Raw genomic sequence first — 23,231 nt, forward strand, 5'->3', positions numbered from 1 at the left:
CGGCCGCTCCGTCCGCTCCGGGCGCGGGGCTCGGGCGCCGCCGGTAGCCCCGCGCCCGGTGCCGGCCCCGCCGGGCAGGGGCAGCGGGCGGGGCTCCCCGGGACGGCGCCGGCCCCGCGCGCCGGAGCGGCCGCCGCAGGAGCCGCTTTCCTGCCGGGAGCCGCGCTCCGTCCGGGGCCGGCAGCGAGCGCGGGGTTCGGCCGCTCCAAGTTCGGCGGTGCCGTGGCTCGGAGGCGCTTTGGAGGCGTTGATGGCATCGCTGGGTTCGGTTTGCAGCGGGTGTCCGCTAAGGGATACGGTGTTCTTCCTGAGTGGGCACGGTTCTCGGTGCCGGTAGGGATGATAATGGTTTGTTTTGGATTGAGTTTTGTAGTCGGATATATATTTTTTTGCCGGGGTATTATGTTTAGAAGGGCGCGCAATGTTTTTTACGGGTCGTAGCGCGAAGCAGCGGTTCGCATTTTAATTCTGTTGCGGTGGCTTTTATTAGCGTGAGTGTGTAGTGTTTGTTTTGGGGGGCTTGGGGAAGCGTCCTGTCCTTCATAGCAGCGGGTTTTTAATCTCGATAATTGCATGTGTGTTTATCGTCTTCCAGGGCTTTTATTTGTTTGGTTTGTTTGATTGTAGTGTATGTTTTATGGTTACGGGTAATTTGGGGGACATTGTTTATGGTTACGTTTGTCTTTAGTCTTTGTGTTTGTTTCTAGGTGGTATTTTTATTTTGATAGCTTGAGGCACTATGGGTTTATTCAGTTGGGAATAAGTTTTTTGTTGCAGATTTCAGTTTATTTGGTTTTTGGTATTATTCTTGTTGTTGCTTTCTTTATTTTCCTTTTTTGTTGTTGTTGTTGTTGTCTTTTAATGTATTTGCGTATTGTTTATCAGGGTTTTTTTTGGGTATTTATATGGTGGGTTTTTAAAGTATTTATTTATTTGGGTAGTTAATTTCTTAGTTTTTAGTGGTTGAGATGTTTTTCCATTTTGTTAATTAGTTCAGGTTTTAAAGTTATTTTTACAGAGGATTGTTTATTCCTTGAGTTAGTGTAGAGGTAGAATTTTGTTGTTTTTTATTTTTTTTTAGTAACGTCGTTCAGGGTGAGTGGCACTGTCTTGAGTTTAGTAGATTGGTTTGACTTTTTTTTAGTACTTTTTGTAATTTGCTGTGTGTGTTTCTATAGGATTTTCTTTTATTTTGGTTCCATTTTTCTGTCGTGATGAGAATTGTTATTGAAAAGAGTGTTCTTTGTTTTTTCGCTGACACTTGTTTGGCTGTTGGAGGTATCTTGATGTTTTTGGAAGATATTGGTGGGAATTTGATGCTGTTTGTTCTGTCATTTCATTTAGGAATTGGATTTTAAATATACAATTATGACTCTAACTGTATTGAAACAAAAGAAATAGATGTGTAGCAATGGGAATGAGCCAATTTTATTTTTATATATTCGGTCAATTTTTAAAATTTAACATGTAACATGAGTCATTATATGTTACAATAAGTTATTCTAATTTTAATAGAGTATTGTGTATGTTTATAGATATATGAATAGAGAATATAAATGTAAATACAACCCAAACAAAAATACAAATATATAAATGTATTGCAACTATATGCAGATATATAAAAAATTAATAATAAATTGTAAATATAAAATAACATAAATTGATACAATATATAATACAAGTGATACTGCATATATTTTATGAAAAATATTATAGGAAATGGATATAAAATAGATATAAATATGGATGTGATATATCTATCTATCTATCTCTATCTATCATTTGTTGTATATTATGATAAATACAAATATAAAAAAACATTTAGGTAGTTTAAAATAATGGATGGTTTTGTTTTTTCTTTGCCAAAGCAGGGGTTTTCGTGTAAAAATTACAAATACAAATAATATAAAGGTAGAAATATGAGTATAGAAATATATCATAAACACGTTAAAGATTTATATAAAAATTAGAAATATAAGGAAAAATAAGTTGTAGCAGTAGATATGGTAAATAATTTAAAAAATATTTCCCGTATATTTTTTGAATAAGGTGCATATTATATATAGTTATTAGTATAATACATCAATATAAACGATAAATATATATAAAATATCAACTATCTATAAGAAGGAATAAAAGCTCTGTGTCACGTGCAGCAGTAGAAAATTTCAGGCTCCCAGGGAATAAATAGTTTTCTTTAAATCATTTTCGTTTTGGATTTTTTTTTTTACTCCCGGGTAGCCTGAAAGTTTCTACTGCTGCTTTTTTATTCTAAAGGTGGAAAGGAAAACCAAGATCAGAAATACAAGAAAGGGGAAGGGGAAGGGAAGGAAGGGAAGCAGGAGAGGAAGAGGGAAGGGAAGTGGTGAAAAACAGGGTGAAAAAAGTAAAAAGAGTTGGAGGGAAAAAGAGAGGGCATCCGGGAAGAGCGGTGCTGCCTCAGGTCCTTCCCCGCCCTGGGGCGAAGGACCCGTTTGATGCCCGGGAGGGAGTGCAGGTCCCGGTGGCTCCCGGGGGACGGAGCGGTGGCTGTCAGCCCGAGACTCCAACTCCCGGCAGGCCGTGCTGCCGGCGCGGCGTGTGACGCAACGGCTATCGCGGCACATGAGTGGCTGTCAGCCCGAGACTCCAACTCCCGGCAGGCCCTGCTGCTGGCGCGGCGTGTGACGCAACGGGCGACGCGGCCCGGCATTTTTCTCTAAATCGGCAGTAAATACAGCTGAGTAAAATTAGCTTGGTTTTCTTCCTTCTTTTGTAACTGAACTGTTTTTATTAAAAATCCTATTTGAATATGTAGAAAAAGTGGGGATGTCCTGTAATATATCGTAGCTTTTCTTGTTTACAGGGTACTGAGAAAATACGTCTCCCTTAGAGTCCCGCGGAAAGGTTCTCAGTGCGCTCTCTATCAAGGTATGTATTTACAAATAAGTGATCCCTTTAGATATTTGCCTGTGTACCTTTTCCTGTAATTCAGAGCTTGCGTTCTGTGGGTTTTATGATAAACCTGTAAAACATGTAAAAATGGTTTTGCAAGTCTTAAACCTTGAAGGCAGCAATAAGTGGATTTAGAGCCTGTTCTTGACCAGACAAAGGGAAAAAGTGTGACTTTGATGCTGAACTTGTCATTTTTCATTTGACTTGTCTTGAATGATTTAGGAATAGAGAGAACTAGAAAAAGAGAGAAATAGAATTGGTTCTTGAGCACTCCTCAACTGCTCACCATGATCCAGTGTAGAGCCAAAGGGAAGGGTGATGGAACAGAGCTCTGAGCTTTGCAAGGAAATAAATTTAAACCTGACCTCCTCACAGAGTCTCACTAACTTCTTTTGTTTTAAAATACAAAATACGATTAGGAAGTGTTGGAAGTTAGTGTTTTGGGAAAGAAACGGCAGTTCCACAGAACATTCCATTTCACAGAGGCTCTGGGAACGATTCATGTTGTAAGTGCTGTCACTGCAATCAGTTAGTGGTTCAGCCTTGAAACGTGCACTTGGCCTTCTATAAAGCACTGTTTTGTTTGCCTTTCAGTGCTATGAGTCTTGATAAATTGGAGAAGAGCCCAAGAGAAATTTTTCATCCCTTGATATAAAAGGTAGGAAGTGACTTTTTTTGGTTTGGTTCTTTTTCTTTATTATTTTCTGGAAATAAAAGTAATTAAGTATAGGTACTACTGGTTTGTTTCTTCCAGTAGCAGGTGATAACAATAGCAGTAGTACTAGTAAAAATAATAATAGAAATAATAATAATAGTAATGTAATACTACGTAAACTGTCTTTATCCATTGAACTGGCCATTTCAAATCAAAACTTCTAAACACAAATCAAACCATCATCCTTGTAGAATCTTTCACAGCAGCGGGCTAAAGATCCTGGTTTTGTTGACAGGATTTATTGGTTCTGGAAGAACAAGAGGGAAGTACAAGCCTAACTACTTCTAGCTCACAGGCCCGTCCAGTGAACCCAGGTTTGTGTTTTGGTGGGCTTGTGATGACTTTGAAATCAATTGCTCATTCCAGTAAAAAAAATTCATGTTTTTTTGAACGTGACAGCAGAAATAACTTTAGGCACCAACTGAATAATAATAGATCACCAGTTTAAGTTAAAAATTCATGCTATACTATCAAAACTTAAAGGTAAATTATTATGTATTAGGTGATGGTATAAGGTGTATGTTCTAATGTGTAATGCAAAGATACATACGTACCTGAAAGTCCTTAGCGGAAACAAATTTTTATGTCTGCTGTTTGATTGTTTACCATACGATATTTGGTTTCATTTCCCAGGGACCGGTGAATTTTAACTTTGGAGTCCCCTATGCTAAGGATGCTCAGCTTACAGGTGATGAAATGTTCAGTAATGGTGAGTTTTTCACCTTCTCTTTAATTGCTATGCTGATCTGAATAAGAAAAAAAAACAAAAGCAAGAGGAAAAAAAAAGGATGGTTTATTATTTTTTACGCTGTTATGTTTGTTTCCTCAGTATTTGCTGCAGCTCTGCTTACCCAAGCTTTGGGTTCCTTCTGTCCCACTGGGAGTTGCCCAGTTTGGTTGCATCTGGTGAAATTCACCCTGAGACCTTACAGAACTAGCTCCAACTACGTGAGAGCCATTTGCAGTTCTCTCCAGACACCTGGAGAATGGGTGACGTTTCTGAGGATCCGGCGAGCGTGCTTCTATCAAAACTCAGTCTGTGAAATTCCTGGGGAAAACCCTTCTGTGTCCTGAAGGGTTCAAACTCTGGTGAGGATCCAGTTATCAGGGGCTCACCTGGATGGTTCCAGCTCCCAAAGTTAACACTTGTACTCTTGCCCTGTAGTTTACATCTATTGTATTTTTGTTATTTTGCAAGATTTTTTGTCTTTGCAAAATATTGTGCATTTCACTCTTTGGAACCTCTCAGATGGTTCTTTGGTGCAGCACCACCCCAGGGGACACTTGGCTGCTGTCCTGAAGGGTTTGGTCGCTAGAATTGTGAATCCTGGAGAGTTTGTGAGTCTTCTGTCCCCAGGGAGGTGTCGTGCTTTGTTTACTTTTGTTCTGTTGGTTAGGCGCTGCTTCTCGTTGCAAGTATGAATTTCCAACTGCCCTGTTCTTATTTTAACTGTTTTCCTGGTTCTCTCTGTCCGGCAGGGAAAGACTCTCGTATCCTTGTCGTCGGGCTCGGTGCTGTCCAAGAAGATACAGAGACTAAAAAAATCATAAGAAGCAAAATATGACTGCAGGGAAAAGAAGCTGGAGAGAACAGAAGGTGATGTTGTTATCCTTACCCTGTATTAGAAACATCCGCTGTGCTTTGATGCTGGCAGCTGCCAGGGGCTTGTTAGCTCTTTGTAGGCAGGTGTAGGTGTTCACTTGTAGGTTTTTTCTCTGGACAAGGCAATTCAAACTTTGCTAAGCTTATATTTGCAGATTGCTCTCTAGCACAGTCCAGCATGACATTTTTGAATGTTGTAAAAATACCATGTTACTTGGAAATTGCTAATGAAGAGAAGCTTTAGGGGAAAATAAGATTTCAGGGTTGGAAGATGTGAGAAGAATTTTGTGGGGACGTTAGACTGAAGTAAAGCACACTTGAAGCTGGACTGGCACGCTGGCAGGTCCCCTATTAAACAGTAGTGCTGAGATTAGCCTGGGGGTTGCCCATTGTTTCTGTAGAAATCAATGTTTCCTGGTCTTGAGAGGGAAGCTGCTTTGAAAAGCTGGAAGGTGCAGCATGCTGACAATCCCCGTGCTTTGGATTAAAAGTAGATTTCAGAAGGGTCCTAAGCTTTTGTCTTTTCCTAGAAGTCGATGTAATCCTGTCGAGGAGTGTTTAGTTCTGTGTTGCCATGTCATCCATCAGAGCCCTGTTGTACTAATCTTCATACAAGTACAAAACAAAAAATCAGACCCTGTCCCAAGCACTTAGAGGCCAGAACACGATTTCCCTGGGCTGCCATTTGTGTGCCATCGGTACTCACCACGAATTGAGCCCTCTGGCTCTGACAGAGCCCCTGGATGCTGACGGAAGGGGGCTGGTCACAGACCCTGGAGGTGCCTGTCCCCCAGGGTGGGAGAGGACGAGGCAGTGTGGCCTGCAGGGAGGGTCTGGTCCCCAGAGAGCAGCCGGCGACTCCATGCCTGCCCGGGGCTGCGGGTGCACCCTCGGGGTGGACGCCTGCCCTCAGGTTTCCCCTGGGCACCCGGGGAGGGAACCAGGTCCATCCGTGTGGCAGCTGCAGGGCCTGCAGGCTCTGGGCCCTGGAGCCGAGTGAGCCTGAGCTGCTGCATGCTTGCTGTGAGCGTTGGGGTGAGGGTGCATCACTGCAGGCCTGGGATGGATTGAAATGCGCTGAGGAAAGCACAGGGAGGGAGGGAGGGAGGGAGGGAAATGCTCTGTTAACATGTGCCAATTCTTCTGTCAGACTCATCACGGCGGGACAGCGTGAGGACTGAAAGTGTAAGAAGATGTGGAGGGAAACAGAGAATCTGACAGGAGCAGCGAACGCACGAGTGCAGGAATTTTGCTTTTTGCTTGGATGTAAACTCAGGAGTTGAGAGGAATTTGGGAGTGAGAAGGGACATTTCAGAAGGAGAAGAAGAAAAAGAGGTTGTTGTTGTTGTTACAGTCCTGGCAAAATCTTTTGTTCTAGCTAATAAAAGAAGTTAGTTTAAAAAACAAAAAGGAAAAAATGTAGTGTTTTTTTTTTCCTTCACTATGATATTCATTGGTGGTATATGGTGTGTTGTTTCATTTCTTGGTATTATTAACTCTGTGTAAATTGTTTTTTGAGTGAAGCTGACTTTCTGGATGGGTTGGTTTGTATTTGAGGCAGGATTAATTTCAGTAGGGTTCTTTCATAGATTTCTGATGGGTATTACTGGGATTTTGGTTTTGTTTACTGTATGTATAAACCTAGAGCTTTGGTAGGGCCAGCTGGGCTGCTGGAGTTTTGGGTGTGAATTTATTAGATGGCTTTTGTTAGATGCAGTTTTTAATTTTTGAAATGTTTTTCAATGTAGTGGTTTTAAGGTGGTTTTTAAGAATTCATTGTATTGTTTTCTGTTGTTTGTAGTTGGTGTATGATAAGGGATGTGGTGTGACTTTTTGAACATTATGGTTTTGGTGTTCCTAAGTTCTGATTTCTTTGTGGTTCAATATTTTTTTTTATTTTTATTTTTTGGGACAGGGGCATTTATATGGTGGGTTTTTATAGGCAATATGTTTTTTAATTTAGGTAGTGATATTTTTTAATATTTTAATAGTTTAGGTTTTTTATTTTCATGGTTTTAATTATTTTTTTTAATTTTTTGAAATAACTTTTATAGATTACATGTTATTATTTGTGCATTAACATAAAGGTAGAGCTTTGGGGACTTTTTTTAGTAATGTTTAGGGTCAGTTGTGCAGTTTTGAGTCTAGTGCGTTGGTTTGATTTAATTTTTAATGGGTGTTTGTTTTTATTAGCAGTTGTGTCATTTTCAAGGTGTGTTTGAGTTTTTTGGGGTTTTTGAGATACTGGTTTAGGAGGAAGTTTATGATGAGCATGTGCGGAGGTTTTGGGCTACTTTATAGTGGGATTTAAAATTTATTTACAGTTAGGTTTATTTGAGTTTTTATTAGGGTTCAGTGACGTTGTGGCATGTTTGTTCCGTTAGTAACAGAAATAGGTTTTGTTTTGCTGTGCTGCGATGGGATGGGCGTGTGCTGCGTGCCGGTGCTGACAAAGGTACAGTATTGTTGTGGCTCTGGTGCGTCGGGTTAATGAACTGACATGGTTTAATGTAGAGATGAAAATAGAAATAAATATACATTTAAAAATAAATATAACATTAGAGTGGTAAACATAAATATAGATAACAGATACATACATAAAACTATAATATATGGTATATAATTGTAACATATTATCATATAGGTAAATGATAGTCTATTTTATATATATATATATACACAAAGATATATAAATATAGATTGTAAATATAAAAATATTTAAATAGAGTTACAGTAAATTGGGTGGTTTTATTAGGTTATAGGCTGGGGTTTTTAAATGATAGCAATAAAATATAAATTCAGATATACAAATATATATAGAAATACAAATATCTATACATATTTAATTTAAAGAAATATAAGTAAGAAAATATATATAATACAGAAAATATATATCTATGATTATATTAGAAGGTATTCTCTCTAATATATATAATATCTATTAATAAAAGTAAATAAAAATATTCATATCAATATCATTATAATTTTGAAAAATAAATTTACTTCCTAAATTTTAAATCTGGTTCAAATAAAGGGGTGTCCTTGGTTTTTATTTGGTTAGAGGCAGGAGTTTTATTTTAAATAATGTAAGCAATATAGAAATGTGGATCTTAAGATAGAAATATATAATAAATATATAAAGAGAAATTGCTAAACTATGAATAGAAATTTAAATATAAATATATGTAAGTAATATGAAGAGTTGTAGCATAGAATATAAATAACATTATATGGCATTATAAATTATAAATGGGAATATAAATATAAAAATATGGAAATATAGTTTAAGAGAAAGGGAATGTTTTGACTTCTATTTAAGTAGAGGCAGGGTTTTTATTTTGAATATTGCAAGTGTTCCAGAAGTAAAAATCTTGACGCAGAAATATTTAATCAATATAAAAAATATGAATATAAATATATAAAAAATATAAATACCTACTCACATTGCATGTAATATAGAATATAAATTTATTTATAACTTGACATTGGTAAAGATAAGTGTATAAGTAAGCAATATACATTAATATACATTATAAATACAAATATGAATATAAAAATTGAACATGAGGATAAAATCTATTTAAATATTGTTTAAAACAAAGGGTTGGGTTTTTTTTATTCTTGTGTTAGAGGCAGGGTTTTTATTTTAAATAATATGAATGTAGATATTATTGTTATATATTTCTAAATATTGAGATATACAATTAAGATATAAATATATATATAAACACAAAATATAAATAAATACAAATAATAGGAAGAGATGTAATGAAGAATACAAATAACAGTATACATAAGTATACATTTTAAATGTAAATGTGAATATGAACCTGAAAAATAGAATTTAAAAGATATTTAAGTACAGTTTTGAAGAAAGGGGTTCTTTTTGGCTTTAATGTGGATGGAGGCAAAGGTTTTATTTTAAATAATCCAAGTGTTACCGAAGTAAAAATCGTAACAGAAATGTATACTTACTATGTGAAAATATTTATAAAAATATACAAATAAATTTAAGTTTTAGGGATATATGCAATATGGAATAGAAATGTATTTATAAAAAGAAATGTATAAATGGACAGTGTACATCAATATACGTTGTAAATAGAAATGTGAATATTAATATGAAAAAATATTTTTAAAAATATTTAAATATTTTTTTTAATAATTTTTTTGTGTTGTGTTTTGTTTTGTTTTGTCTTTTATCCTATTAGATTAGAGGCAGACGGTTTTTTTCCCTCTTCCCGGTTGTTTTGGGGCATTTATTTCAGAGCAGTTTTCGGCGGGGGTCGCCCCTGTTCTTTTTTGCCGCCTTCGCTGCCGCAGCCCCGAGGCGCGCTGCGCCCCCGGCTGGGGCGGGCGGCAGTGCTGCCGCCTTGTGGGCAGAGCGCGGTACTGCAGCCGTGCAGCTAGAGGCGGCCAGCTTGGGAGTGGCGCGTGGGCGATGTCGCGGAGTTTTGTTTGACCTTCTCAGCATGGCGGCGAAAAGGGCGGGGAAGTGGAGGACCGTGTGGGTGTTTAACTGCACTGCCTGCGCGGAATACCGACGTCATGGCGGCCCCGACGGATTTTTCTGTGGCGTTTCATGTGTACCCGAGACATGCTGTGGGCTCAGGGGCTCCGCGGGCGGCGTATTTTGGCGGGTTTGTGAGAGGCGTCTGGGTAAACGCCTCGCTGTGCCGGGGTCCTCTCACGTCCGCTTTCCCGCCCTGAGGGAGCCGAGCCGGGCCGAATAGTTCCGAAGAGCCGAAGAGTCGAGTGTGGCCGGAAAGAGCCGAGTTTCCCCGAAGAGCCGAGTGTGGCCGGAAAGAGCCGAGTTTCCCCGAAGAGCCGAGTGTGCCTGGAAAAAGCCGAGTTTACACCAAGAGCCGATCATAGCCGACTGGAACCGATAGCCGTGTGTAGCCGACTTGAGCCGCATTTACACAATGTGCCGAATATGACCAAGTTTAGCCAACCGTGCCAAGTTCGGCCGAAGAGCCGAACTTAAACGAGTTTAGACCAAGAGCCGAACCAAGCCGAATTCAGCCGAGTTTCATTAAACAGAACCGAACGACGCCGCAGCGCTGTGCCTGCAGTGCACTGGTGCAAACGGCAGGGAGCGCTGTATAGAGTAAGTATAAAATATCAACTATCTATAAGAAGAAATAAAAGCTCTATATCACGTGCAGCAGTAGAAAATTTCAGGCTCCCAGGGAATAAACAGTTTTCTTTAAATCATTTTTGTTTTGGAGTTTTTTTAATCCCAGGTAGCCTGACAGTTACTATTGCTGCTTTTTTCTTCTAAAGCTAGAAAGGAAAACTAAGATTAGAAATACAGGGAAAGAAAGAAAGAAGGGAGGAAGGAAAGGAGGAAGGAAAGGAAGGGAGGGAAGGAAGGGAAGGAAAGGAAGGAAGGGAGGGAAGGAGGGAAGGAAGGGAAGGAAGGGAAGGAAGGAAGGGAAGGAAGGGAAGGAAGGAAGAAAGAAAGAAAGAAAGACAGACAAAGAAAGAAAGAAAGAAAACAAACCAGGAGGGCAAGGAGAAACCTAGGGGGAAAAAAAAGAAAAGAAAAAAAACCCAACAAAAAACAAACCCACAGAAAAAAACCTCGAGATGGGCAGGAAAACCACCCCCCTTCCGCAAAAAAAACCCCAAGATGGGCAAGAAAAAGCCCAGAATATAACCTCAAGATGGGCAAGAAAAATCCCTGAAAACAGACCAGGGAAAAAACCCAAGATGGGCAAGAAAAAAAAATCAGAACAAAAAACCAAGATGGCAAAGAAAAACCCAGAAGGAAAAGAAAAAAAAAAAAAAAACAAAACAGAAAAAAAAACCCCAAGGGGTGCAAGGAAAAACCAGAAAAAACACCAAAATGGGCAAGAAGAAACAAAGAAAAAACCCAAGAAATGCCAGAAAAAAATCAAGGAAAAAGGGAGTAAAGGCCCCAAGAAACAAGGCAAGAAAGAGAGGCAATAAAGGCCACAAAAACTCAAGACAAAAAAAACCAAAAACAAGGCATGCCAGAAAAAGGTACGAAAATGGTTCTGCCAGGTGCGATCAAGGTGAGCGGGTTCAGTTTCAGGTCCAGGAGATGAACAAGTGTCAGATTAGCTTGGGGCACTGCTGTGCAATGCAGCTGTGACAGGATTTATGTTTAAATATAGTTTAAATAAATTGGGGATTGTTTGGCTTTTATTGGGGTATGGGCTGGAGATTTCATAAAAATATAAAACTAGAAATGCAAATATATCATATATATGTCGATATCAATAAATATTTAATACATAAAAATATAAGTAAAAGAAATATATTGTGTCAAAAGAACGTATCTATTATTATATAAAAAGGTATTCTCTCCAATATATATAATATCTATAAATATAACAAATGGAAATTACAAATATAGATGTGAATAGAATTATGACAAACAAAATTATTTTTAAACTTTTAAATGTGTTTTAAAGAAAGGGGTGTCTTTGCTTTTTATTTCGTTAGAGGCAGGGGTTTTATTTTAAATAATATAAGTACTATAGAAATGTAAATCGACATACGGAAATATATAATAAATATATAGAGATATAAAGATATAATACCAAACTATGAAGAGAAATAGAAATAGAAATCTATGTAAAGTAACATGAAGAGAGGTATATATAATATAATTTTTATTATACAGTAATATAAATTCTAAATATACATGCGACTATAAATATGAAAAATATATGATGGGGGCTCGGAGCACCCCAGGTGTGAGTGTGAGGATGATGAGGGCTCGGAGCAGCCCAGGTGTGAGCTGTGACGATGATGAGGGCTCGGAGCAGCCCAGGTGTGAGCTGTGACGATGATGGGGGCTCGGAGCAGCCCAGGTGTGAGTGTGAGGATGATGGGGGCTTGGAGCAGCCCAGGTGTGAGTGTGAGGATGATGAGGGGCCGGCTCCTGCCAGGGCGAGGCTGTTTTAGGTGGAGGCTTTGCCTCAGCTCCCTTTTGCACGGAGCTGCTGAGTGGAGGGGTTTATGGGCCGCTCCCGGCGCTGTCTCATGGAAGGACTGCGGGAGCTTCCCACAGGGTCGGGAGCACCACCTGGATCCGCGCTTGGGTACGTGGAGCATCGCTTAAAGGAGGTGCCGAGGGACGAATCTTTGTGCCGGGGAGCAGCAGCCGAACAGGTGAGCCCGTGTGGGTTTGGAGCGGGGACTTTTCTCCTTCCCCTTTCCAATTTCATCTTGCCAGTCCCTCCCCGGATCCCCAGGAACAAAAGTGGAGCTTATGAGGACAAAAGGGATTAAGGAGAAGGAAGCAGCTCCTCTTCTCTTATTGTCTGTGTTTGAACTGAGGGGATCCCTCTTCACTTGTGGTTTTAAGGGTGTTGATTGCAGGAAAAGCTGCCTTTTCCAGGCTGTTCGGGGTATCCCGGGGGTGACAGGGAATCCCTGCGTTCTATTCTAAGGGTAATGGGAAAAGTATTCTTGTGGTATTATGGGTTTGATTTGAAGGCAGCCACCCCATTTTCAACACCCTCGGGTTTAAATGGAGGGGGCAGCCCTGGTGTCCCTCCTTTTCAAGGGTTTGAATGGAGGTCGAAATTGTCCTTTCCCATCAGTCGAAGGCTTTCATTTGGGGAGCGCCCCTTCTTTTCTGCTCTCCTACGGGTTTTTTTAAGAATTGTTTTTGCTTGTTCTTTGTTGTGCTTCTGTGCTTAGAAAACCTCCCTTTAAAATCAGTTCAGTTCATCAGTTGAACCTTTGTTTGCAGACCCTCACTGAGCAGAATTCATTGCAGACTCAGTGCACGCTGTGCCGGCCTCCCGGGAGTGTGAGGAGCTCATGTGTGCTACTTTTTGCTTTAGGACGCTCTGAGGTATTTATTCCTTTTGGGATACATGATGAGAATTCCCAAGAGAGGTAGTTATAAGGTATGACATCGGGAAAAAGCCTGTGTATTTGGAATGTTGTTGCTGTCAAAAGTTAATTTTTTCTTAGCCAGTAGTTAGCTTTTTGCTTTATTTTTGTGGTATCAGTATTTTGTTGTTTAAAAAATTGCTTCAAAAGAAGTTCAGTGGCTGGCCATCAGTACCTTGTTCAGATTTGCCTATTTGCTTGTAGCTGAAATGTTCACATCTTGTTTATCATTCTATTTAAGAAACTGCTGCCCAGCCAACTAATAACTGAATATCTATCTGTCTGGGACACGGGGAGAGGATTTAGGTAATGTCTTTGTTTCCAGAAAGAAGTTCCAGTGTAGTTTCTAAATAGAGGAGAAGGGGGTGAAGACTCGGGGCTCTGATGCCGTTGGGGCGCCCCAAGGTCCCCAGGAGAAGGAGCCCCACTGGGGTGCAGGAGCAGGTGTGTTCTCATCTAATATTGAACAAATTTTAAATATAAATATGACAATTATAAGCATGAAAATATTTTAAAAATACTTAAATAAAGCGGGTTTTCTTTATTGGTCCATAGGCAGGGTTTTGATTGTAAGAATTATAAATACAAATAAAGGTAGAAATCTAAGTTTAGAAATATATAATAAATACATACAGATAAATATAAAAATTAAAAATATAAGAAAAAATTAATTGTAGCAGTAGATATTATACATAATTTAAATAATAATTTAAATCTATTTTAAAATTTTATATATATAATATATATCATTATTAATGTAATACATCCAAAGAAACGATAAATTAAAATATGAATGTATAATTATACAAAGTATAAATAAAAAATATTTCAATATCCTTTAAAAGAAGGGTTTTTTTAATTTATTTGGTTAGGGACGGGGTTTTTATTTGGAATAATGGAAGTATTATAGAAGTACAAAACTAAAGATAGAAATATACAGTCAATATAGAAAGATATTTGTAAAAACACGAGCGAACGACGCCGCCTTGGCCGAATGGAACGAGCTCAGCCGAACCAAGGCGAGACCGGCCGAACCTGACGGCCTCGAGCGAACCGAGGCCAGGCTTGCGAGGCTGCCTGAACGGAGCCGAGCTCAGCCGAACCGAGCCCGCTGCTCTCGTGCGCGCTAATTAGCGCGAGTGCGGTCACAGCCTAATAAGCTCCTGTGCCACGCCGCGCTCCAGATCGTGTCCGTGGGATGGCCGGGCCGCCCGCGGGACGCGGCAGCAGGAGAGCCCCGAACCGGGCGAGTTTAACGTGAGGCGCCGCCGCTTGCCCGCCCTCAGGGAGCCGAGCGGAGTCGTGTCGAGCGCACTGAGCGGCTCCGAGTTCGGCCGAAGCGAGGCGAGCCGAGCCGCGCCGAACGTACAGAGCGGCTCCGAGTTCTGCCGAAGCGAGGCGAGCCGCGCCGCGCGCACTGAGCGGCTCCGAGTTCGGCCGAAGCGAGGCGAGGCGAGCCGCGCCGAGCGCACAGAGCGGCTCCGAGTTCGGCCGAAGCGAGGCGAGCCGCGCCGCGCGCACTGAGCGGCTCCGAGTTCGGCCGAAGCGAGGGGAGCCGAGCCGCGCCGATTGTACAGAGCGGCTCCGAGTTCGGCCGAAGAGAGGCGAGCCGCGCCGAGCGCACAGAGCGGCTCCGAGTTGGGCCGAAGTGAGCCGAGGCGCCCCGAGCGCAGAGAGCGGCTCCGAGTTCGGCCGAAGCGAGGCGAGCCGCGCCGAGCGCACTGATCGGCTCCGACTTCGGCCGAAGCGAGCCGAGGCGCGCCGAGCGCAGATAGCGGCTCCGAGTTCGGCCGAAGCGAGCCGAGGCGCGCCGAGCGCACAGAGCGGCTCCGAGTTGGGCCGAAGCGAGCCGAGGCGCGCCGAGCGCACTGATCGGCTCCGAGTTGGGCCGAAGCGAGCCGAGGCGCGCCGAGCGCAGAGAGCGGCTCCGAGTTCGGCCGAAGCGAGGCGAGCCGCGCCGCGCGCACTGAGCGGCTCCGAGTTCGGCCGAAGCGAGGGGAGCCGAGCCGCGCCGATTGTACAGAGCGGCTCCGAGTTCGGCCGAAGCGAGGCGAGCCGTGCCGAGCGCACAGAGCGGCTCCGAGTTGGGCCGAAGTGAGCCGAGGCGCCCCGAGCGCAGAGAGCGGCTCCGAGTTCGGCCGAAGCGAGGCGAGCCGCGCCGAGCGCACTGATCGGCTCCGAGTTGGGCCGAAGCGAGCCGAGGCGCGCCGAGCGCAGAGAGCGGCTCCGAGTTCGGCCGAAGCGAGGCGAGCCGCGCCGAGCGCACTGATCGGCTCCGAGTTGGGCCGAAGCGAGCCGAGGCGCGCCGAGCGCACAGAGCGGCTCCGAGTTGGGCCGAAGCGAGCCGAGGCGCGCCGAGCGCAGAGAGCGGCTCCGAGTTCGGCCGAAGCGAGCCGAGGCGCGCCGAGCGCACAGAGCGGCTCCGAGTTGGGCCGAAGCGAGCCGAGGCGCGCCGAGCGCACTGATCGGCTCCGAGTTGGGCCGAAGCGAGCCGAGGCGCGCCGAGCGCAGAGAGCGGCTCCGAGTTCGGCCGAAGCGAGGCGAGCCGTGCCGAGCGCACAGAGCGGCTCCGAGTTGGGCCGAAGCGAGCCGAGCCGTGCCGAAGGGTAGAGTCCAGCCGAATGCAGATGACAGTGGCCGAGTTTAGCCGATTACAGCCGAATTTAGCCGAGCAGCTGTGAGCCTTGAGGTGAGTGTGCATTATTGCCGGCTTGGGATTGAGTGAAATGCACTAAGGAAACCAGCTCTGGGGAGGGAGGCAGGGAAATCCTCTCCTAACGTTTACCAATTCGTCCGTCAAACTCATCACGGCAGGACAGCGTGAAGACTGAAAGTGTAAGAAGATGTGGAGAGAAACAGAGAATCTGACAGGAGCATCGAATGCACAAGTGCACCAATTTTGATTTTTGCTTGGATGTAAATTCAGAAGTTGTAAGGAATTTGGGAATGAGAAGGGACATTTTAGAAGAAGAAGAAGGAGAAGAAGTTGTTACAGTCCTGGGAAAAGCTTTTGTTCTAGATAATAAAAGAAGTTAGTTTAAATTAAAAAAAAAAAAAAAAAAAAAGTGGTTTCTTTTTTCTTCACTATTATATTCATTGGTGGTATATCGTGTGTTGTTTTATTTCTTGGTGTTATTAACTCTGTGTAAATTGTTTTTTGAGTGAAGCTAACTTTGGATGGGTTGTTTTGTATTTGAGGTAGGATCAATTTCAATAGGTTTCTTTCACAGACTTCTGATCGGTATTACTGGGATTTTGGTTTTGTTTACTGTATGCATAAACACAGAGATTTGGTAGGGCCAGTTGGGCTGCTGGAGTTTTGGGTGTGAATTTATTAGATGGCTTTTGTTAAACACAGAATAATTATATAAGGTAACAGCAAATTACCCAATTACCCAATTTATCCAGCTATGTAACCTTACCACAAAGTTTTATATCTTGCCAGTTTTCTGTTCTTCTGCTCCAAGTAGTTGTTGTAAAAAAGAAAGCACTGTTACTTTTCTGAAGAGTTTTCTTCTATAACAAGCCCTTTACTGCCCTTGAATGTGAGTCAGAGCTAAACAGCTGCAGCTGCTCTGAGGGCTTGGTGGGATTCGCCCCCTCCCTTTTCCTGGGTGCCATGGGAACGAGAGGCGGGGCACAATCAGGGGTATATTAACCCCAGCCGTGGCTGAGGGGCTTCATTCCCTCTCGGGGATGTGCTGGGGTAAGAGCTCTCCTCCCATTTCAGCGAAGAGGCTTTTTCAGCTCGTCTCAGCTTCTTTTCAGCAGGTGTTTCTGGGCATCTAAAGCACAGAGGCTTGGAAGATTCTGTGAAGAAACCAGCATAGAACACAGGGGATATTTAGGTTTGTGATTCTGGGTTTTGTGTTTAGGGGTGGTAAAGTGCCTTTGTAATTTTTGGTTTTGCTCTGTTTTTTTTTTTGTTGTTGGATTTTTTTTTTGTGGAAATTTTGGTTTCTTAGGTTTTCTTTTTGGGGTTTTTGGTTGGTTTTCGTTGCTTTCTTTGATTTTTTGGTGGTTTCTGTATTTTTTTTTTGGGGGGGGGGATTTAGGTGTTTTGGGTTTTTTTATTTTTGTTTTCTGGTTTATTTTTTTTTGTTGTTGTTGTTGTTATTGTTTTTTTTTTTTGTTTTTTTTTTTCCTTTAATGGAGGAGTGAGACTCCCTGAAATTCCAAGCTGTGTCAAGCACAACAGATTCTCAGCAGATTCATCATGTCTTCAGAGGGATCTGCCCAGTGTCAAGGATGATGTTTGAGACTCAGGCTTCTGATGAGCTGAGGATTGTGACTGGGAGAGGGAGGGTGATCAGGTATCCAGTTAGGAGTTCTTGGGAGGGGGTTTGCAGGCAGCAGGGTGAGAAAGGGTGTTTATTTGTTTATTTGAGGCCCCCCCCCCCCCCCCCCCCCCCCCAAGGCTGTTCAGAAGCCTAGCAGAGGCATTGCCATGTCTTACAGCACACAAGGTCATCCACTGCACTCACAGCAATGCCATTTAACTTTGCCTTTCTCTTACCCAGGTACCACCCCTAATGAAGGCCACAGCCTTGGAATCAGGATGAAGCTGGAGCCTGAGGGAGCCAGGCACGCTCAGGAAAGGGCAAGTAGCTGCCTTGCAGGGATTTGGCCCACATAACTCTGGACTCACACTTTGGTTTTGGTTTTCTTTATTGTAGCTGACTGAGAGGCTCATAGGCGCTAACGAGGCCCTCTGAGGCAGACTCATTTCAGGTGCAGCGTGGATTCCCATCACCCATCATCCAAAAGATAAGTTTGGGGCCACGGCCTGGAGATGGTGGAGTAGCAGGTTGGGAATCCCTGGGACAGATTTAAAAATGAGCAGAGGAGAAAGCAATTTTCTCCAAGGGCCTATTAGGACAGCTAAAGGGCGAGGCTCTACTTTTGATGGCAGCTTTCAGGCGGGCAGTGCAGAACAGCTCTGGTCTGTCTGGTGTTGTCTCGTGTGCCCTGTTCCCTGGTGTGTCTTTGGGGTCCCTTTTCCCTTCTCCCCTCGAGGCCCTCACCACAAGCATGATGTGTTGTGTTTCTTGTCCCCCTCTTTGTCACGTTCTGTTTCACGGGTGTGTGCACACGTTTGTGCCGGAGCTGTTCTGCCCTGCCCATGGCCTGCTGCAGTAGGACAAACCATAGGGAGTGGGAATTTGTAATGTGGGGTGTACTTGGGCTCTGGATGCTATTCCTAGGTTGGCATAAGGTGTTTGCAGCTTGTGAGTTACCCTGGTGGTGTTTGACATATGTTGTAACTTCCTTTCAGGTGCAGATGCATTCCACGTGTGGCAGAGGGTCAGGGTTAGGAGGTGCCGGGCCTTCTTAGGAGCGCGGTGAGTAGCAGAGTGGTGGGGTTTTGGCTGATGCGGTGCCAAGGTCAGGCCCTGATGTTTGGTTCTCTTTAATCTAGCTTTCTGAGAGACCCCAGCCCGGTGCCAGCAGGACCTTCCCAGGTGACGAGGTGGCCTTTCTTTGCACCTGACAGGGACCAGCATCCCCTGATGTCTGAGAGATAAGTAGAGGGCTGTGACCCACAGAGGGGATGAAGGCATGGTGCTGGTTTGGGAATGACTGGGAGGGGTTTTTGAGTCCAATTTGGAGGTGGGGGCTGTTCATGAAGTGGCCCCTTAGGCCCCATAAAAGCCACGTCTCACTTTTGATCCCAGTGCTGAGGTGTGCAGGGCAGAGCAGTCCCGGTGTGTCTCGTGTCCTTTGTCTGTTGTGCATTATGTGTTGTTTGTGTATCCCATGTCTTTTACCTTAGGGGGGCCTTTCAGAAACCCTGGCATCATTGTTAGCATCTGTGATCTCTGCATTCCGTGGCCTGGCACCCGGGCCACAGAACTTTTGACTGGGGAGCTCAGACAGGCATCAGACTCTCTTCTGTCTTTGGAAGCATCCAGTCAGGTGTCTTGTCAGGTCTTGTTCTGAGCTGTCCGGACAGCTATGCCCCGCCTGGATCCATTATGGTGGATTAGGACTTGTAAAAAATGTGAGGGTAGGCAGAGGATTCTGACCATAGGATTCCTAGGCATCGATCTTTGCAGTTATTGGAATAAATCCTTCAGTTAGCATCTTCTTCCTCCAGGGTTCTCTGAGCCTCATCAGCTCACCATCGGTCTCAGCTCGGTCATCTCCTTTTGCATTCTCTCAGTCCTTGCAGCCATTTTCCTTGCCAAGAGATTTCTGTTCCTGTTGTGTCCCCGTTGCCTGTCCTGTGTTTTCTGTCTTGTGTCACGGGTGTCAGCACACATTTTTGCCGGGGCTGCTCTGCCCTGCCGCACAGCCTGGTGCAATAGGAGAAGTCCTGGGGACTTGGAATTTGTAATGTGGGGTATAGTTGGACTCTAGGTGGGATTTGTAGATGGACACAGGATATCTGGAGCTCCTCAGTTATCCTGCAACAGTTTGTCTCTTGTCCTAACTTTTTTTTCAGATTGAGATGGATTAAATCTGTGCCCGAGGGCCCCGTCCCGGGTGAGGGGATTGCCCCGAGCAGGTGAGGCCCCGTTTGTCTCTGCAGCAGAAGTGTGTATGGTGACTGTGTTACAGCTCTGTTCTTTATCTTTCTTTTAGGAAGTCAATCTGGATGCCAGCAGTCAAGGTGGGCAGGGGAGAGAAGTGGTTGTTATTGCTCAGCTCTCAAGCACAACCATTTTTCAGGAGATTCATCATGTCACAAGAGGGATTTGCCCAGTGTCAAGGATGATGTTTGAGATTGAGGCTTCAGGTGATTGAGGATTGTGACTGGGAGAGGGAGGATGATCAGGTATCCAGTTAGGAGTTCTTGGGAGGGGGTTTGCAGGCAGCAGGGTGAGAAAGGGTGTTTATTTGAGGCCCCCCCCCCCCACAAGGCTGTTCAGAAGCCTAGCAGAGGCATTGCCATGTCTTAGAGCACACAAGGTCCTCCACTGCACTCACAGGAATGCCATTTAACTTTGCCTTTCTCTTACCCAGGTGCCACCCCTAATGAAGGCCACAGCCTTGGAATCAGGATGAAGCTGGAGCCTGAGGGAGCCAGGCACGCTCAGGAAAGGGCAAGTAGCTGACTTGCAGGGATTTGGCCCACATAACTCTGGACTCACACAACTCTGGACTCACACTTTGGTTTTGGTTTTCTTTATTGCAGCTGACCGAGAGGCTCACAGGCCATCACAGAGCCTTCCGAGGCAGACTCATTTCAGGTGCAGCGTGGATTCCCATCACCCATCATCCAAAAGATAAGTCGGGGGCCATGGCCTGGAGATGGGAGTGTATCAGGTTGGGAGTTCTTGTGCCAGAATTAAAAATTGGCTGTGGGAAAAGCAATCTTCTCCAAGGGCCTCTTAGGACAGGTAAAGGGAGAGGCTCTTCTTTTGATGGCAGCTTTCAGGCGGGCAGTGCAGAACAGCTCTGGTCTGTCTGGTGTTATCTCGTGTGCCGTGTTCCCTAGTGTGTCTTTGGGGTCTCTTTGTCCCTTCTCCCCTCGAGGCCCTCACCACAAGCATGATGTGTCGTGTTTCTTGTCCCCCTGTTTGTCACGTTCTGTGTCACGGGTGTGTGCACCCGTTTGTGCCGGAGCTGTTCTGCCCTGCCCATGGCCTGCTGCAGTAGGACAAACCATAGGGAGTGGGAATTTGTGATGTGGGCTGTACTTGGGCTCTAGATTCTATTCCTAGGTTGGCGTAAGGTGTTTACAGCTTGTGAGTTACCCTGGTGGTGTTTGACATATGTTGTAACTTTCTTTCAGGTGCAGATGCATTCCACGTGTGGCAGAGGGTCAGGGTTAGGAGGTGCCGGGCCTTCTTAGGAGCGCGGTGAGTAGCAGAGTGGTGGGGTTTTGGCCGATGCGGTGCCAAGGTCAGGCACTGATGTTTGGTTCTCTTTAATCTAGCTGTCTGAGAGACACCAGCCCGGTGCCAGCAGGACCTTCCCAGGTGACGAGGTGGCCTTTCTTTGCACCTGACACAGACTGGCATCCCCAGATGTCTGAGAGATAAGTAGAGGGCTGTGACCCACAGAAGGGATGAAGGCATGGTGCTGGTTTGGGAATGACTGGGAGGGGTTTTTGAGTCCAATTTGGAGGTGGGGGGTGTTCATGAAGTGGCCCCTTAGGCCCCATAAAAGCAAAGTCTCACTTTTGATCCCAGTGCTGAGGTGTGCAGGGCAGAGCAGTCCCGGTGTGTCTCGTGTCCTTTGTCTGTTGTGCATTATGTGTTGTTTGTGTATCCCATGTCTTTTACCTTAGGGGAGCCTGTCAGAAACCTTGGCATCCTTGTTAGCATCTGTGATCTCTGCATTCCTTGGCCTGGCACCCGGGCCACAGAACTTTTGACTGGGGAGCTCAGACAGGCATCAGACTCTCTTCTATCTTTGGAAGCATCCAGTCAGGTGTCTTGTCAGGTCTTGTTCTGAGCTGTACGGACAGCTATGCCCCACCTGGATCCATTATGGTGGATTAGGACTTGTAATATTACGAGGTTAGGTAGAGGGTTTTGACTGTAGGATTCCTAGGCATCCATCTTTGATTTATTCCAATAACTGCTTTCAGTTAGCATCTTCTTCCTCCAGGGTTCTCTGAGCCTCATCAGCTCACCATCGGTCTCAGCTCGGTCATCTCCCTTTGCGTTCTCTCAGTCCTTGCAGCCATTTTCCTTGCCAAGAGATTTCTGTTCCTGTTGTGTCCCCGTTGTCTGTCCTGTCTGTCCTGTGTCACGGGTGTCATCACACATTTGGGACGGGGCTGCTCTGCCCTGCCGCACAGCCTGGTGCGATAGGAGAAGTCCTGGGGACTTGGAATTTGTAATTTGGGGTGTAGTTGGACTCTAGATGGGATTTGTAGATGGACACATCATATCTGGAGCTCTTCAGTTATCCTGCAACAGTGTGACTCTTGTCCTACCTTTTTTTTCAGATTAAGATGGATTAAATCTGTGCCAGAGGGCCCCATCCCGGGTGAGGGGATTGCCCCGAGCAGGTGAGGCCCATTTGTCTCTGCAGCAGAAGTGTGTATGGTGACTGTTACAGCACTGTTCTTTGTCTTTCTTTTTAGGAAATCAATCTGGATGCCAGCAGTCAAGGTGGGCAGCGGGGAGGAGTGGTTGTTATTGATCAGCTCTCAAGCACAACAATTTTTCAGGAGATTCATCGTGTCGCAAGAGAGATCTGCCCAGTGTCAAGGATGATGTTTGAGATTGAGGCTTCAGGTGAGTTGAGGATTGTGACTGGGAGAGGGAGGGTGATCAGGTATCCAGTTAGGAGTTCTTGGGAGGGGGTTTGCAGGCAGCAGGGTGAGAAAGGGTGTTTGTTTGTTTGTTTATTTGAGGCCCCCCCCCACAAGGCTGTTCAGAAGCCTAGCAGAGGCATTGCCATGTCTTGCAGCACACAAGGTCATCCACTGCACTCACAGGAATGCCATTTAACTTTGCCTTTCTCTTACCCAGGTGCCACTCCTAAGGAAGGCCACAGCCTTGGAATCAGGATGAAGCTGGAGCCTGAAGGAGCCAGGCACACTCAGGAAAGGGCAAGTAGCTGCCTGTGTGGGATTTGGCCCACATAACTCTGGACTCACACTTTGGTTTTGGTTTTCTTTATTGTAGCTGACCGAGAGGCTCACAGGCCATCACAGAGCCTTCCGAGGCAGACTCATTTCAGGTGCAGCGTGGATTCCCATCACCCATCATCCAAAAGATAAGTTTGGGGCCACGGCCTGGAGATGGGAGTGTATCAGGTTGGGAATTCTTGTGCCAGATTTAAAAATTGGCAGTGGGAAAAGCAATCTTCTCCAAGGGCCTCTTACGACAGGTAAAGGGAGAGGCTCTACTTTTGATGGCAGATGTCAGGCGGGCAGTGCAGAACAGCTCTGGTCTGTCTGGTGTTGTCTCGTGTGCTGTGTTACCTGGTGTGTCTTTGGGGTCCCTTTTGCCTTCTCCCCTCACCACAAGCATGATGTGTCGTGTTTCTTGTCCCCCTGTTTGTCACCTTCTGTGTCACGGGTGTCTGCAGGTATTTGTGCCGGAGCTGTTCTGCCCTGCTGCATGGCGTGCTTCAGTAGGACAAACCCTGGGGAGTTGGAATTTGTAATGTGGGCTGTACTTGGGCTCTAGATGCTCT

At 44.7% G+C, this 23,231-nt stretch overlaps 1 long non-coding RNA gene across 4 annotated transcripts; it reads left to right on the top strand.

Moving 5' to 3' along the window:
* The first annotated feature begins 215 nt into the window (after positions 1–215).
* Positions 216–7,009, top strand: LOC134428464 (uncharacterized). Of its 4 annotated transcripts, none has more exons than XR_010030394.1 (8): positions 216–333; positions 2,846–2,910; positions 3,529–3,592; positions 3,885–3,963; positions 4,283–4,358; positions 4,479–4,738; positions 5,129–5,246; positions 6,403–6,732. It is a non-coding gene; the product is annotated as an uncharacterized LOC134428464 (long non-coding RNA). The 4 variants fall into 4 exon arrangements; XR_010030393.1 differs by lacking the exon at positions 216–333 and adding an exon at positions 3,354–3,440 and having other exon boundaries at positions 2,553–2,910; positions 6,403–6,734; XR_010030392.1 differs by lacking the exon at positions 216–333 and having other exon boundaries at positions 2,532–2,910; positions 4,479–5,010; positions 6,403–7,009.
* Positions 7,010–23,231: the final 16,222 nt, after the last annotated feature.

This window comes from Melospiza melodia, chromosome 23 (genome assembly GCF_035770615.1).
Source record: "Melospiza melodia melodia isolate bMelMel2 chromosome 23, bMelMel2.pri, whole genome shotgun sequence".
NCBI lineage: Eukaryota > Metazoa > Chordata > Aves > Passeriformes > Passerellidae > Melospiza > Melospiza melodia.